We start from the raw sequence: 18,253 nt of genomic DNA, 5'->3' as shown, positions 1-18,253 counted from the left end.
AACTCGGTGGAATTCTACCCTCTATATGCATCAGCGGATGGAGGAACAGCAAAAGGCCATCCAGGCCTATACAGTGGACTATGACATAGGCTGTGGAGGGGGAATGTGCCTTACTCAAACGCAGTGGAAAATAATATCCGTGTTGTGCAAGGTTCTCAAACCCTTTGAACTTGCCACACGTGAAGTTAGTTCAGACACTGCCAGCTTGAGTCAGGTCATTCCCCTCATCAAACTTTTGCAAAAACAGCTGGAGAAACTAAAGGAGGAGCTGAAACGGAGTGATTGCGCAAAGTATGTCGGACTGGTTGATCAAGCCCCCTTGATTCACTTCACCAGGATCCAAGAGTCGTCAATCTATTGAAATCTGAAAAATATATTTTGGCCACCATTCTGGATCCTAGGTTTAAGTCCTACCTTTTGAGTTTTTTTCCAAAAGACCAAAATCTCAAACTATGCAAAGAGCTGTTGGTCAAAATATTGTCAGCTGCAGCCACATGTGAGACGCCTTCATCTCCTCCTTCAGTTTCAACAGCTGCCAGGAAAAAACTACATTTTCCTTACAGAATGCCTGCTGGTCATGCAGATCAGTCACCAAAAAATGAAATCTGGTCGGGCCTGAGAGAACTGCCTACTAGTGACATGTCTTCTACCGTGACTATGTGTGATATGGTCTCCATTCACAGAATGGTGGAGGACTATTTCAGAGATAACATCCTAATAGACATGTCAGACAGTCCCTTTCAGTACTGGCAGGAAAAAGAGGCAATTTGGAGTCCCATACACAAACTGGCTTTGCATTACTTAAGTTGCCCACCCTCCAGTGTGTACTCCAAAAGAGTTTTCAGTGCAGCTGGCAACCTTGTCAGTGATCGGCGTAGGAGGTTACTTCCTCAAAATGTGGAAAAGATGATGTTCATAAAAATGAATTACAAATTCCACAAGGAAGATCTTGACCAACAATTACATAAAAAAATGACAGAGGCACCTATGGTGGAATCCAGCGGGGATGAATTGATATTGTGTGAAGAAGAGGATGTACACACTGATGGGGAGGATGAGGATGAGGATGATGACAACTTGTAATGTAAAGCCAGTTTGTGTATGGGATTATTTTCTTTTCCATGTCCAAAGCACTTTGGCAACTTGTTTTATGGGGGTCCAAACAAACCAATCATTTCAGCCAGAATTGGCAGTCCTTGTCGCTGAAATGATTGGTTTGTTAAACTGTCCTGTTGCATATACAACATAAGAGTGGGTGGGAGGGCCCAAGGACTGTTGCACCTTGCACCTTTTTCCATTCCATTACGTGCTGATTGGGGCATTGCTGCCTGACATTTTAAATTAATGTTATGGTTGGTTTAGGAACCAATGATATTTTAAAATTAATTTATGATCAATTTAACAGCCAGGGGCTGCAACCAATGAATTGTTTTTTAATTAATTTATGATCAATTTAACAGCCAGGGGCTGCAACCAATGAATTGTTTTTAAATTAATTTATGATCAATTTAACAGCCAGGGGCTGCAACCAATGAATTGTGTTTTAATTAATTTATGATCAATTTTACACCTTATTGTCACTGTCATCAGCATAGCTGCGCAGGGGTGCTGTGCTCCTGTCTGTCGAGGGGCTTCTGCCCAAAATAATAAACAATTTTTTTCATGTGCGTGTCATCCACACCTGTCATCGGCATAGCTGCGCAGGGGTGCTGTGCTGCTGTCTGGCAAGGGGCTGCATGAATATTGCAATGAAAACTTTTTTTTTAAGTTATTGGGTTACAAAAAGTTGTTTTTGTTTTAATCTTAAACATAGCAGAAATGTTATCCTAATAGCTTATAAAGTTATATGCTCTAAAAAACTAAAGCCTATATTTATAATATTTGTAAAAAACTAAAGTCTAATTCTGCCAAAAGAGAGACTGACACCACGGCTAAACATAAGAGTCACCTTCTGGATGTGAATTGTCTCATTTGCATGGGGAAAACACAACCCTCAGATGAGATGGATCTCAGCCAGTGGACAACATTGAAATCACCATTAAAAAGTCACAATGGAAGACTACAGTGTGGAGAATCTTTCTTCACAGTCAGGAGAGGCCTCCGAGAACATGAAAAAAGATGCTCTAGGTGCTGAACTTCAAGGGATTTCTCCATCATGTTCTGCAGTATGTAGAAAAAGGTGGGGGGTTTAACCCCATATTGTTCCTCAGCACACTGAATAGTACCTGCAACAATATATGAAAACTATATGGTCATAGAAATCAGAGATATTAGTTGCATGCATTTGCAAATACATGGGAAGCTGCTAGGCCACGTCACGGCTTCTCTGTCACTAGCAGTCCCTAACACTAAGGGGTTCACATCCAGGGTGCAGTGCACCCTGAAAAACGTACAGCCCAGGACCCTCCCAGGGCATCACACAAAAAATGGAAAAGAGTGACAGTGCAGTGTAAAGTATAGGTGTGTAAGACTAATTAATGACTTAGCAGCTTCCCATGTATTTGCAAATGCATGCAACTAATATCTCTGATTTCTATGACCATAGATTGTGACATAGTCCAATATATGTCAATATGTTTTAGAATGCTAACTAGTTAGCATTTACAAATGTATTGTCATGAGACAATATATACTTAAGCCTTACACTTAATGTGTCAACATAGTTTTACCTTCAACTACACACAATAAATGTACTCAATTCCTATATTCATAATTGAGGCAACAGTGCCCTCTACTGTCTGTTGATATTTGTGTGTATTGCAAAAGATGACCTTTATACCTTTTAAAATGCCTATTCAGGAGTTTTTCTCTCAGCATCTAGCCTATATTAGCTGTACTGTGTCAGTGTGGAAGCAGCCTTATTCCTGGAACCACACTGATTGCAGAAGTGCCAGGAGATCCCGTTTGAAAATAGTCCCTAGATGCTGAGAGAAAGGCTCCTGGATTTTGCTGATGTGATTGCTGAATCTACTGAATGAATCAACAATTGTAGCTAAGTATATTAAATTTACACTTTTATATTCATTTTGTTTGTTTAAGTATCATTTCTGGGAATCCACCCATCTGGGATCTTTTAGATTGAACCCACTTGTAACACCTTGTGAGCTGTGAGGTGGTCAAAATTGACTGGAAACAAGTGGAAATAAATGTTATTGAGGTTATTAATACTGTAGGAACAAAACAAGACCCATTTTATATGATTTTAGCAGTTTTTTTATTTTTTAAGAAAAAATCCAGATCCAAAACCAAAACACGGAGGTTAGGTTTTGGCAAAACCAATCCAGATCCAAAACCAGGGGAGATCCAGATCCAAAACCAAAACACGGGGGTCGGCGCACATCTCTAGTAATTATGCATCCCACGCAGAATTTGTCACAGAGCATACACATAACATGCAGAACTATTATGATTGATCAGGTGCATTTATTGGCAAGTTCAGTATCCTAAGGCATGGACATGCAAATTAGCTATACCTCTTGATATGCATTAGTGTTTTAGCTTTCAAATATCTTTACATTACATAACATACTTTCTGCACCTACATATATTTCCTCTTCCATCTTTGCTGTGTATGTGGCAAGTTGCACCACGCCATGGCATGAGGTGTGCACCCGCGAGCGGATGCGCGCACTGCGTACGCTCCCGCGACTCTATAGAATTGCATGGTGCGATCTCAGTGCTTTACCGTAGCATATGCTGCTGCGGGTAATCGCATGGCGCAATGCCTGCGCACATTTGTAGCATGATTGGCAAAGATACAAGGGGACACAACTGTGTAAACAACAAGTGCAAAATATGAGCATTCCAACAGGATACTTGCATAGCACACATCTCTGTACTATACTGACGATTACATATACTCAAAATGCTGTCTTGAAAAATGCAGGTGTACATATTTCCGTATTTACAATAAGGCATATATGAACCTCACATACTGTATAATGAAGTTCACGGAACCCCTTAGAGGGTCTAGACACAAATAACCAATCAGAGCTTCTTTCTCATGCTCTAACAAATGAAAAGATAGTGTAGACTAGGGATGGACTTCGAATTCCAATAGTTCAACGCCATCAATGTCGTGTTCGCTCTAGGTCCAGCGGCGGGCAGGGTGCCGGCCCTATAGAAAGGGCACTTTGGTGCGTGCCCGAAAAGGGGGCGTATCTTTAAGATGCACCCCCTTTTCATCACTCTTCTTAGGAGCATGCTCGGCACTTATGGACATGCCGGGCTGCCCCCAAGCTCTCCCTTCTCTGTGAATAGATGCCAGGCGTTTGATCCCCAGCATCTATTCACCGGGGGTGATCGCTATACCAAAATTTTCCCCACCCTCAAGACACTGCAGCCGCTGGTTGGGGACACTACCCGCAGGCTGTTTTAGCAGGGTGCCTTCAAAAGGGGCAGGGTGCATTCTGCCCTTTTGAAATCGGGCAGGGCACGGCACCCTGCTAAAACAGTCTAGCAGAAATGCTGCCAATGTTATTCTTATGGTAAGTGTTTAGATAGTGGATTTCCGATGGTGGTCGACAGTACTTTACATGTTGTGGAAGTGATGGCCATTCAATGTTAAAACACAGCTGACTCCAGCACATACATGCCTACTCTCCCGGGAATCGCGGGAGGCTCCCGATTTTCCGGGTAACTCCCCGCGATCCCGAAAGAGTAGGCATATCTCCCGCATCCCGCCCACTTCCTAGTGAAGTGGGCAGGATGGGGAGATTTTACCTGAAATTATCGGGTCCGTTGGGAAGGGGCAGGGCTAAATTAGGCAATCGTGTCATTTAGCCCCGCCCCCTCCTCACGGACCCGTGAATCACGGGGGTTTTCTGTAAAGGGGGCGGGGCCTAATGCCATCTATCGTCTGGCCCCGCCACCCGAAGAGGAGAGCAGCAGGTCCCCTCCTGCTGCTCCCGGAAAGCTGCACAGCAATGTAGGTAAGTATACTCCAGCAGTTTAACATCGAAACTGGCCACTGGTCGCATGCGCAAACCATCTGAATATTTTTCCCATCAAATTCTTTTGAAGTGATGGCTAGTTACCATTGCATCTAAAGTTTCGAAGATGGGAGCCCATCCATCATCCCTAATTTGGATTGTTTTGCGGACAAGCCCCACCAGTATTGCCTTTCACATCAAGCACTTTTTAACCATCTATCAGATATTTTTTCTTCATTATTAATTTGGATTTATCTTGAAAATAGTAAAATTAGAAAAAATAATCCCTGTGGAATTAGGAGTATAATAATGTGGTGAATGAAGGATTGGAGTTTATTTAATTTAATAAAATTAATTTTTCTATGGTGTTTGCTCTTTGCTTTTTTTACACAAAATCTTACTATTTTTATGTGGTACTCCAAGTCGGAGTGTACCCATGTGGAACCACAATTCCCAGTCTGCACTAGTATACAGATATAATAAATTTTACTAGTATCCTTTGGCAGGGCCGAAACTAGGATTTTTGTCACCAGGGGCAAGACAGTAATTTGGCGCCCCCCATGTAATTCCCCCTGCAGTAGTGCCCATATTGTAATGCCCCCATAGTAATGCCCATATGTTAATACCCCCATAGTAATGTAGTAATGCCCCTGTAGTGCCCACCATACAGTAATGCCCCTGTAGTGCCCATGCTCCCATATTAATGCCCCTGTAGTGCCCATGCTTTCATAGTAATGCCCCTGTAGTGCCCATGCTCTCATAGTAATGCCCCTGTATTGCCCATGCCCCCATAGTAATATCCCTGTAGTGCCCTTACAGTAATGCCCCTGTAGTGCTCATGCCCCCACAGTAATGCCCCTGTGGTAATGCCCCTGTAGTGCCCATGCCCCAATAGTAATGCCCCTGTAGTGCTCATGCCCCGTTATTAATGCCCCTTATTGCCTATGCCCCCATAGTAATGCCCCTGTGGTAATGCCCCTGCCCCCATAATAATGCCCCTGTAGTGCAGCTTATTAAAAAAAAAAAATACTTACCTTGAACCCCGCTCCTGCATCCAGCGTCGCGTCCGGTCCGCCGGCTGCTCCTTGGAACTATGGGGGAGATGTCATGACGTCTCCCCCATAGTGCCCGTGGGGAGAGCCGGAAGCTGGAGTTCGGGAGAGAACTCCAGCCTCCGGCTCCGGCTACACCGCGTCGCTGCAGAGAAGGAGCCGGGCGCCCGCTGGTAATAAATATTACCAGCGGACGTCCGGCTTGGAGCCTCTCTGCAGCGCCGGGCTGGAGGTCACTGGCACCAGGTACAGCGGCTCACCCGGTGCACGTGCACCTCCAGCCCCCCCCTAGTTGCGGCCCTGCCTTTGGGGATAATTATATTTGTGCGGCCGTCTGAGCTATTCAGTTGTTTCTGCCGATGGCAGTAAATGCACTCTCCTGAGGTGGCGAGCAAGTCTTTAGACTAGAGATGAGCGGGTTCGGATTCCAGAGTTCCGAACCCACCCGAATTTAGCATAACTGAGTCGTATCCAAGCAGGCTCGGAGCTTCCCGCCTTACTCGGATCTCGAAACCGAGGCAAAACGATAGAGTCTGAAATCTCATGGTTCAATGTAGTATATAAGGGACCACGCGACAGACGCCATTTCACTCTGGCTGTGGAGACTGAACAGGGAGGGTGGGTAGTGTAGGGCTGGGAGAGGTGCTGGTGCTAATTGCTGTGTCCTGTGCTGGTGCTGATCCATTCTGGTCTCTGGTCATGGTGCTGTCACTGTGCTGTCTGCTGATCCATTCTGGTCTCTGGTCACGGTGCTGTCACTGTCACTGTGCTGTCTGCTGATCCATCTGGGCTGTCTGCTGTGTCCTGGGCTTGTGCTGTGTCCATCTCTAGGCCCAAGTTCTGGACTCCAAAAAAAAAAAAAAGTAAAAAAATAAAAGTGTCTTTTAGATTTTTCTGTGTGTCCGTGCGTGTTAGGCTTAACCGCAGTAGCGCACAAAAGCACAAGAGCCAGCCAGCAACATACGTTGCAACCTTGTGCTGCCTGACTACAGTCGTGCTCCAAAAAAAAAAAGAAAACAATAAAAGTGTCTTATATTTTTTTCTTCTGTGTGTTCTCGAAGGTGTTAGGCTTAACCGCAGTAGCACACAAGAGCCAGCCAGCAACGCAAGTTGCAACCTTGTGCTGCCCAACTCCAGTCGTTCTCAAAAAAAAAAAAAACAATAAAAGTGTCTTATATTTTTTTCTTCTGTATGTGCGTGTTAGGCGTAACCACCGTAGTGCACAAGAGCCAGCCAGCAACGCAAGTTGCAACATTGTGCTGCCGGACTCCAGTCATCATCAACTGGTGCTCTGGGTGCAAGTTCTTCTGGAGCTGACAAAAAATAAAAATCATTTGTCTTTTATTCTAATATTTTTGTTTGCGCACGACTGCACGTGTGTGAATTTTGTAACCGCACCTTGGCTACACTATTGGTGATTGTGACACTGCTTCAAGAGTACAGAAAATATGGAGGGCTGTCACATGACAAGAGAGCAAGACCAAGAACCACATGTTGTAGTTGCAGCCAGCAGTGCAAGGCCGTCAACTTCCTCATCCTCTATGAAGGCCCATGCCCCAGGGCTTAACTCACGCCATCGATATGGTAAAGCAAGTTTTACTGAAGTTAAGAAAAAAAAATTGAAAGGATATTTGCCTTTAGATAAACAAAAAATTGGCAATATGCCATTCACTACACGAAGTGGAAAGGAAAGGATAAGGCCTTGGCCTTTCTTTATGAAGACTGCTGATCGCCCTTCTGCTTGTAGTAGTAGTGGTGGTGGTCCAACTAAAAATATGAAAGTTGTTAAGACAGCTCCAGGAAAACCAACTGTGTGACCTGAGAACTCTAAATCACAAATCCCAGAGGAGAGTGCAAGTGTGTCCGCGGTTGCCATGTGTGAGCCCGACCTAAATATTAGTGTACTGGAGGATCCTCCAAGTTCCAACATTTGTGTGCCCTCTGTAAATGTGGGGAAGGGCAGTCAACATCTTGCACATGTAGTCATTGAGGATGCTTCTGTGGAATTGCACATGGAGGAGGAGGATATTTGGTAGTTGAAGGTGCTAAGGATGATGAAGATGTTGATGATAAAGATGTTGGTGATGAGGATGTTGATGTCGAGGATGTCCTTTGTGTAAGTAAGGCAACTGCTGTTGCCCATGGTTTGAAAAAGCCAAAGCCCATTGTTGTCATGTCGTGGCAAAAGACAAAAAAAAATCTACTTCTCACGTGTGGAATTATTTCCATCCCAATCCGGACAACAGTTGTCAAGCCATATGTGCCCATTGCCATGCAAGAGTGAGTAGAGGGAGGGACCTAAACCACCTAGGAACATCCTCCTTGTTACGTTAGTTGGAGCGCATTCATCAAATATCAAAGTGTATATCGCCAAGTTCCAAAACTCAAAATATAACAAGTCCAGGGTCACCTACCTGCTCCCTCGCTGTGGGATCCAAATGCCTTCAATCTCCAACACCAACACTGCATTATCATCAACATCCTCATTCGTGATCGGAATAATTAAAAAAAAACAATTGACTATTAAAAAGTCCTTTGATAGAGGAAGTACTGTAAGTATAACAGCTGTCACCCAGTTTCACAGCAGATCACTGATGCCATGACAGCTGTGCTAGTATTAGTTTTATTTAAATAATAATAAATGAAGATGACAGTGTGGAGGAAGTGCAAAAGGAGGATGAGGGGGAAATTTATGTCCTATATGACGCTAATGAGGATGTTGTTTGTGTAAATCAGTCACCAGTGGCAGCAGTTCTTGCTAATGATAAAAAGAAAGCCAGAAAAGCAACGTCTTGGGTGTGGAATTATTTTTATCTAAATTCTGACAACAGCTGTGAAGGCATTTGTTCCATTTGTAAAGCCAAAGTTAGCAGAGGAAGGGACGTTAACCATCTAGGCACCTCCTCCCTGTTAAGTCATTTGCAGCAAGTTCATGCCATTTGTTTAACAAAATTATAATTTGTAAATTAATAACAAGCAGTCCAGTATCAGCTACCAGCAGTTTGGACCATAACATGCAATCTCCACCACAAACACCCTCATCATCAACCTCCTCCTTAATAATTGAAGGTAGTCCTTCCAAAAAATGTTTTGTGGGACCCAAACAAACCAAGGAGTTCAGCCACAAAAGTGTCAGACCTAGTGGCTAAAGTGCTTGGTTTGTTAAACTGTGCATGTCCTGTTTAATATCCCACATAAGAGTGGGTGGGAGGGACAATTTCATCTTGCACCTCCTTCCTTTACATTTGGCACAATTTGGGGCATTGCCGACTGACATTATCATAGTTTATTAAACTGCCATCCTGTCTGCCACTGCTGTGTGGCAATGTTTCATAGATGTCTGATATTTTTTTAAACTGCCGTGCGTTTGTGCCGCTGCTCTGTTGCTTACTTTAGCCAGCCAGCTCGCTGCAGCCTTTGGCCTATATTGGTGAAAAATAGTGAAATCAATATTATAAGCTGTGAGGTGGTTAAAAATGCCTAGAAATGCCTGAAAATCATTGTTATTAAGGTTAATAATACTGTAGGAACAAAAACAGTCCCAAATTATGTGGTTTTAGCTGTTTTTATGATTTTTTAAGAAAAAATCCAAAACCAAAACACGAAAAAACACGGAGGAAAAAAATCCAAAACCAGATTCAGATCCAAAACCAAAAACCAAAACACAGGGGTCGGTGCATACCTCTACTTCTGAGCAGCAGCAGTCTCCTCTCTATTGCACCAGGCTGAGAGGCTCACAGGGCCCCGCACTGCCAAAAGGTTTTGCATTATTTTTCTTAGGGGATGTGGTCATGCCTCCCACAATTAGACCACGTCCCCATTTCCCTTCACCAGGCTTGGCTCTCTACTGCCTTGTGTGGTGGTGTCCCCCATCATCTGCACCCCAAAATAATTCTCATAAAGGGGTCCTGTTCCTCTTAGTGAGCGAACACAATTGCCAGCATTTGTGTAAAAAAAATAATTCCTTGGCTGTGGTATAAAAAAAAAAAAACTCCCTACTTTTAATAAATTTGCATGGTAAAGTTAACAGTACCTCCTTTCCCTAACTCATTTTTTGAGATGTACAAAGCTCTGGAAAGTGATAAATTGGAGAGTGATAATCTACCAGCCACTCAGCTCCTAACTGCCATGTCACCAGGTGACATGCAGTCAGGGTAGGCAGGAGATGCAGAGCCTCCCCTGTCATACTCCTGAGATTTGATCTAAAATGATAAGTATAAGACAAAGAAGATATTTATAACTTATAAATATCTTCTTTGTTTATGGTAATCATTTTTATAGTTAACACCAGTTTTGTGGAGCTCCCTAGCACTGCAGGGAGATGAGGCAGCAACAGCTTCTCCTCACTTCTGTATAGTCAGACAATGCTTGCAAAGCTGGGGGCGGGGCCACACCATGGGCAGTAAGCTGCACAGAAATAGAGCTAATAGAGGCATGCCTCTGAGTATGGGGGCATGCCTTGAGCACTGATGGACACCTTGGATGTGTCATGTGACTAGGAAGTGCACTGCAGCATTTAGAGATCAGAGATCATTAGCAGCAAGAGAAGAGATACAGTGATGTAGGTAGGAGAATAAATGGACACTGGACTGAAGCTTAGTGTAATGAGGGGAGAGTTACAGTGACAAGGGGGTGAGGCAGGCTCCCAGCACTCAGACCCATCTCCATGTGTGCCTCTCCAGTATTGACCTCACCACATGTTACTGCATGTCACAGGCTGTGTTTGAAAAAAGACAGATAGGAACTGATTGGTTGGTAGTTTATCATTCTCCAATGTATCACTTTCCAGAGCTTAGTACATCTGCCCCTTTGTTTTATGTTCACTTGGTGTGGTGACAGATAATATGAACAACAGAAGCTTTACTCATGTCCTGGTGTCAAAATAAAACCAATCACGGATCAGTCAATAAAAGACCAGGAGCAGTAACCCAGTACTAGTGTCACAGCTGCTGCCAGGCAGGGGTGCCATAGGCAGTGGGGTCGGGCGTGCCGTGCGCGGGGGGGTTCTCAACGGCACCAAGACCACAGTGTTCAGGTCTGCATCTTCCCCTCCTTAAGCCCGAATCCACACCTCACGTAATCCAGATCTCTAGAAGTTAAAAACATAGAGGGGATGCCCCATAGTGCATCACACAATAAAATGTATTAAGCAATCAATGAAAAACAAGTCATAAAAATCCAGTGTTGTACTTGCCGTACATTTTAATTTTATCTGTGTAAACTGCGGTATTTATGACCGCTGCCTGTAGTATGCATTTTATAACCTGTTTTTAAATTGGTTGCTTAATAGATTCTGGGGTCTATTTACAAAGACTCTGTGTTAATGCCACTACCGCTGCGAAGTAGGAGCTGGCTAACGCAGCAGTTACTAAAAAGAGACCAGCCGAGGAGGGTGAACATTAAGTCACCTCCTCAGCGGTAACAGCTGAGACTCCCTTCCCCTGACAGCCCTATGTTACTCACCATCTCCGGGCTCCAGCCGGAAGCAGCAGTTATTTTATTTATTTTCAACAAACAATATGGCCAACCTGACACAGCTCAAGTCCTGCTTCTCCAGTGAGGAGAAGCAGATACCGGCACCTACAGGAGGCCAGGGCCGGCGCTACCACTAGGCAAACTTAGGCAGCTGCCTAAAAGCGTCGGCCCTGCAGAGCGGTAGTGTGGACCGCACATAAGTGCAGTCCGCACTACACTATTAGTATAACAAACACACAGCCGCCGGCGCCGGCAGCTGTGTGTTTGTTTTAGCAGCCGATGAGAGTCACTCAGACTCATCAGCTGCTGCGCCCACTGCGGGAGCCAAGCTTCTGGCTCCCGCAGTGAGTGATGGGAGCGATGTCGTAACGTCTCTCCCATCATGCAGGGCGGGGCGGCCCGGGAGGACGCCGGACGGAGGAGCAGATGCCAGAGCGTGGATTAACGTCTCTCCCATCATGCAGGGCGGGGCGGCCCGGGAGGACGCCGGATGGAGGAGCAGATGTCGGAGCGTGGATTAAGGTAAGTGGAGTTTTTTTTGTTCTTCATGCGTATGTCTATCTGACTGGGGGGGGCACTGCCGGGGGGAGGGCTACTACTACTACTACTAAGTGCACTGCTGGGGGTGGACTACTACTAAGGGCACTGCTGGGGGGGGAGCTACTGCTACTAAGGGCACTGCTGGGGGGGAGCTACTACTACTAAGGGCACTGCTGGGGGGGAGCTACTACTACTAAGGGCACTGCTGGGGGGGAGCTACTACTACTAAGGGCACTGCTGGGGGGGACTACTACTAAGGGCACTGCTGGGGGGGAGCTACTAATACTAAGGACACTGCTGGGGGGGACTACTACTAGGGGCACTGCTGGGGGGGAGCTACTAATACTAAGGACACTGCTGGGGGGGACTACTACTAGGGGCACTGCTGGGGGGGACTACTACTAAGGGCTCTGCTGGGGGGGAGCTACTAATACTAAGGACACTGCTGGGGGGGACTACTACTAAGGGCACTGCTGGGGGGGACTACTACTAGGGGCACTGCTGGGGGGCTACTACTACTAAGGGCACTGCTGGGGGGGAGCTACTAATACTAAGGACACTGCTGGGGGGGACTACTACTAGGGGCACTGCTGAGGGGGACTACTACTAGGGGCACTGCTGAGGGGGACTACTACTAGGGGCACTGCTGGGGGGGACTACTACTAAGGGCACTGCTGGGGGGGATTACTACTAGGGGCACTGCTGGGGGGGACTACTACTAAGGGCACTGCTGGGTTACTACTGGGGGCACTGCTGGTGGGACCACTACTGGGGGACACTGCATAGAGGGGGATTACTACTAGGGTAATGCTGGGGGGGCTGCTACTGGGGGCATTGCTGGGGGGGCTGCTACTGGGGCATTGCCGGGAGGACTACTACTACTGGGGGCACTGCTCTGGTGGGAGCACTACAGGGTGCACTGCATAGGGAGGGAATACTGCCGAGGACACTGCTGGGGGCACTACTACCTAGAGGCACTGCTGGGGGAGGGCTGCTAGTGGGAGGATTACTAATACGGGCACTGCTGGGGGGGAGACTACTACTAGGAGCAGTGCATTGGGGGAACCACTACTGGGGACACTGCAAAGGTAGGGTTACTGCAGGGGGCATTATATAAAGGGCACTGCATAGGTGGGGGACTACTGGGAGCACTGCATAGGGGGGACACTACTGGGGGCACTGTATAAGGGGCACTATATTAAGGGGACCACTACTGGGGGCACTGCATAGGGGGGACCACTACTGATGGCACTACTGGGGCACTGTATAAGGGCTTGTGTAGCTATCAAGGGCATGGCAGGGGGGGGCGTAAGGCTGAAAAAATGCCTAGGGTACCAAGAAACCTTCCACCGGCTCTGCAGGAGGCGATATCAGCGCTGGAGAAGTCAGCAGATGGTAAGTGCCCTCTCCCCTTAGTAATACCTGCGACACTTAGCGCTGCCATAGGTGTGTAGGGCAGCGCTAAGTGCCCCAGGTGCAGTGTGATATTGTAGCCTGCACTTAGCGCTGGCAGAGAAAATCCCTTTAGTACATACTGAGAAGCGGTATGTACAGGGATTTTCTCCCCTTAGTAAATTGACCCCTTTATCTTGTGATGCACTATGCAGCGCCCCCTCTATCTTCTTAACATTAAAAAATCACTGAAGCCGGCATTCCACAAAAGACAAAAGATACTTGCCCATGTGCCATCCGAGGTAGGGAAAACCTACCCAAAAGTCCTCTCACCGACTGAAACGTCAAATCCAACCCACCGTTTGTGTACCTATATATATATATTTATATAGTGCTATTTTTCAGCAGGAACAATCTGTACCTCTCATTAACTATGACGGGCCAAAATTTATTTTTCATAAAATACGTTTTTGTTTTGTTTTTTTTTAAAGATCTGTTTATTTTTGGATTTTCAAAAATCAAGTGACAGAAAAAAAGAAAAAAGAAAATGTTACAGGCAGATATCATATCAATAACTGTAAATTACAATATGCAATAGTTATACAAAGGTGACATGGAAAAAGGTAACTGGTGTGTAGATACAGCCACTAAACATGCATTAGGGAGGTAGAAATACAGTTCCAGTTCAAAGATAAGTTTTATTTTAAAGGCTCTTTTGAGTGTCTTCTTTTTTAAATACTATACATGTGCATAAATAATTGATATATAAGTATATATAATGGTCAATATTTGAGGAACGGCGGCACTCCACAGAAAGACACACAGTTAAAACTTAACTGTCTTCTTGTGGAGTGCCGCCTTTCCTCAGTTATTGACTATTACTTATTGGGGCGTCAAGAGCCGTGCCAGGCCTGAGGGAAGGGGGAGTGACCTAATTGTGTGGATGTGGCCACACTCCCTTAGGATAAAAATAATGAAAGAAATTATTTTTGTAGCAGTGCTGCGCTCTGGGGAGGAGGCCGCTATGAGCCCCTCATCCCAGCGCAAAGCCAGGGGGGCACAGTCAGTGTGATCGCTCCCCCCCCCAAAGGCTGCTTAGCGGCTGCAAGCAGTCTCGCAGAGTGTGGGGGGCAGCACCGGGCCCCCCTAACAAGCCCAGGCCTGGATAATTAGTACCAGCCCCCCTTCCCTGCGCCCCTGATTATACAATATAGCCAGGCAATTGTCACCACAAAAATAAACCAGTATATTATAGTATAGCAAATAACCCATACTGTAACAATCTTACAGAGTATTAGATATTTTCAGCTGACCCACTTTCAGCTCACAGTCGATCATCTGCATACTGTATATAGTAAGCGTGCAGATGTGCACATTAATGTGTGCTGGGTGGACACTAAAACCAGTATGTTTTGTGCTGTGGAACCAGAAAGCTTTGCAGATAAGGGCCAGAGTGATGTAATCTAGAGCTAAATTGTACACCTCAAACGCCAAGCACAGGTTACAAAACCTTATCACGTAAAAGTGAGAAATATGGGGGATAATTCTTTTATTTGCATGCAAAATTGAATGCAGCAGCGTGTATGTGTGATCGCCCATCTGCGAGTTTATGCAAATGGATTACAAACTCCTCCCCTTGTGTATATCTGTGCGTCCGAAAGTGCAAGGACTTAAACACCCTTAGACATCACCATCGGTCCCACCATCAAAAATTGTACCAGCCCTATGGCAGGTGCAGTTTCTTTACCTGACCACAGCCTCCTATGCCTGCGGCTGTGCATCTGGGCAGGGCCGGCTCTAGGGGTGTTCGACCAGTGCGGTCGCACAAGGGCGCCACCCTAGAGGGCAGCACCCTTCCCCAGCATCCCGATTTCAGCGGGACAGTACTGTCCCGCTGCTCCATCCGTGGGCCGAAGTGGCCCACGGGTGGTCTAATTGGGAGGTTGAGGACCCCCACCGCCGCAGCTGTGCGGCGGTGCTGGACCCCCAGAGTGTGAATGGATGCCGCACGCATGCGCGCGGCATCCATTGACTGACGGAAGAGGGCTGGGGGAAGCCCAGCCAGTGACGGATTGCTGGGCCTTACCCCCAGCCTGACATTATTTGGAGGCGTGCCATGCGGGCACGCCTCCAAATAACGTCACATAGGGGTGTGGCCTATGGTAATTAGGCCACGCCCCCAAATTTGGTCACACACAATGAGAGGGCGCCATATGATGGACCGGCACAGGGTGCTCTGACCCCTGGAGCCGGCCCGGCATCTGGGAATGCAGTCGCCCCCAACACTACCATAATATATGCCCACTGAACAGAACATTTTTGTGTGCACTACAAGCCACCTCCCAGGAACGCTCATCACATTACTGCCACCTTTCTGATACCTTCTGAATTGATTACAACCAGAGCCAGATTACATTTTCAACAGCGCTGCAGGGGGCCCTAGGTAAATTACTGATCTGGGCTTCCACCCCCATGCACAAAAAAAAATCAACATAGACTGGAAAGGAAGTCAAAGATTAAAAATATCTCCTCAACTGTTTCCTCCAGTCAAGGCTTCATATACACTCCTCTGACCCCTGATGCTCAATCACATTGTAACACCGCCAATTTGGTGGGATGTCAGTGAGTGGATCGTACCTTCTTTTCTTCTGGAACCTGCTTGGGCGTGGATCAGTGCACTTCCTCTTTCAGGCTCCTCCTATCACAGCAGAGAGACAGGAGATCCCCCAGAACCCAGCGCAGAAACCAAACCAATATAAAGAAATGGGGGTTATTACTCTGGATCACTTTTCTACTAGGATAATTCTAAATGAACATTAGAACATGCAATATTGTTGCAATGCAAAAGGTACACATACAGGATATCACATTAATAAGCTTAGGTTCACTCTATACATACTGTATACTTCTAATAAAACCCCAGACTAAACATATGAATGCCAACTTGCTCCCTCAATGTGTTAGAGGTAGTTAAACTAAATATACCAGGTTGCAGTTGTAGTTGGCAGAATCTCTAATGGTTCAACTATAAAATCAATAGAGAGCACAATGTCCCTAGGAGTATTCAGAATTCACTGTACAGCCTTTCGTTGGTGCACAAACTTTCTAGATGTTACTGAATTGTATTACTGGTATCCAAAATGGCGTCACTGCATAGTTCTGTGTTATACACTATTGCTGTATATCCTGCTGCAGGCTTCTTTCACTGTACAGCAGTATGCTGGCTGCCCTGAGATTACAGGCTTCTATGTGCTGGCTGAACTCAGTCTTTACTGTGGTGCTTCTCATGTGACATGTGCTGTAATGCTTGGGGTACCTGTGCAGATGCCAGCACTTGTCTTTGCAGCATGCACACTCTCTCCTCTCCCTTGGGCTGCACCAGCTGTAATAGATCTGTGTCCTGTCAGATTCTCTTGTCCTGCTGCCTTACATGGAAGGGGTCTCCTCACAGTTACCCAGATCAGCTGCTGATCCCTGCTCTGTGTGCCCTCAGTCACAGCACTCTCCAGCACACACCATGGCTCCTGTCACGCTCCTCTCTTCCTTGGTTTTACTTTCACTCCTGGGCTGTGTAGTGCTGCTCACAGTTGGCTGCTCCTGGGTCCTAGAGTCCCTCCACATTGCAGATCCAGAACATTCCCCAGCACAGGACAGCACATAAAAGTCCACATAAATGAGATCCTTATGGGGTATCACAACATGAAACTGATTACTTAGATCAGGGCAGCATGAAGCAATGCCCCTATTTGATATCTTCTTCTCTGGTGGGGTTGGAGGCCGGGGAGGAGCTGGCACAGCATAGGACCTTCTCCTTTGGTGGGTGGGCAGGGATGATACTTGCCAAGGAGTATTCTACTAATGTGCATATTGCACTAACTCTGCTCATGGTGATATAACTTTTTCTGTACCACATGAGGCCTCTGAGATCACTAAAGCAGGAGCAGAGATAGCAGCAGCAATGACAGCTGAGCTCACTGGGTCCAGCAGCAGAACTGAGATGGTTTCAGTAGAGGCCCCAAATCACCCTGTTCTTGGTGTAATGACTCCTCAGCACTAACATGTAATTTCCCTCATGTGTATCTGTGTGATATCAATGGGAAGATGATGATGGTGTGGGGTATAGGGCAGAGAGCTGATGTGAAGCACAGCCATCACCAACTGCCGCCCGCATGCCACATTTACATGTAACCAACATTGTCCATGGTCAGGTGGCCACTGTATGGCCGGGTATAAAGCCCCAGCACATGGCAGTATCAGTGGCACTCTTGAGCAGAAGCAGTTGCATGAGACAGGCCTAACAGGAGAGATCTGCAGACTAGTGTATGCTACCAGCACCTCACCACTTACTGGAGTTCAGCGCACAATCACATCTGTGCTTTTTCTTTCTGTTTGTGGTGTTTTGTTAGTTTGTGCACCTACCATTCATCTTAGTTGGCACTTTATCAGCAGCTACAATGAGCCAGCAGGAGTTAGCTCAGCTGATTGCAAACGAAGGTAAGAAAATGTTCAGTAAATTAAATCTTAAGCCGCATATCCACTACACGACTAATGAACGATTGAACGATAAAGGCATCATTATCGTTCAATAGTTCATTATATTGTGCAGTGGACATTGAGCCCACACTGAACGATATATCGTTCAGTGTGGGCACCCTCCCTTATCCCTGGACCTGCACAACCTGACGATATTGTCAGGTTGGACAGCAGGTTCAGGCGATGACAGATACCAACAACCACCAGCAGGAGCGAAGATCGCTGGTCATTGCTGGCATAATCATTGCACGATTAATGAACGATTGAACAATAACAATGTCATTAACATTCAGTCGTTCATTTATATCATGTAGTAGATATGCGCCTTTA

The sequence above is a fragment of the Taudactylus pleione genome, unplaced genomic scaffold (assembly GCF_031769625.1).
Source record: "Taudactylus pleione unplaced genomic scaffold, aTauple2 ptg000064l, whole genome shotgun sequence".
NCBI lineage: Eukaryota > Metazoa > Chordata > Amphibia > Anura > Myobatrachidae > Taudactylus > Taudactylus pleione.
Note: the sequence above shows the minus strand (reverse complement) of the source record.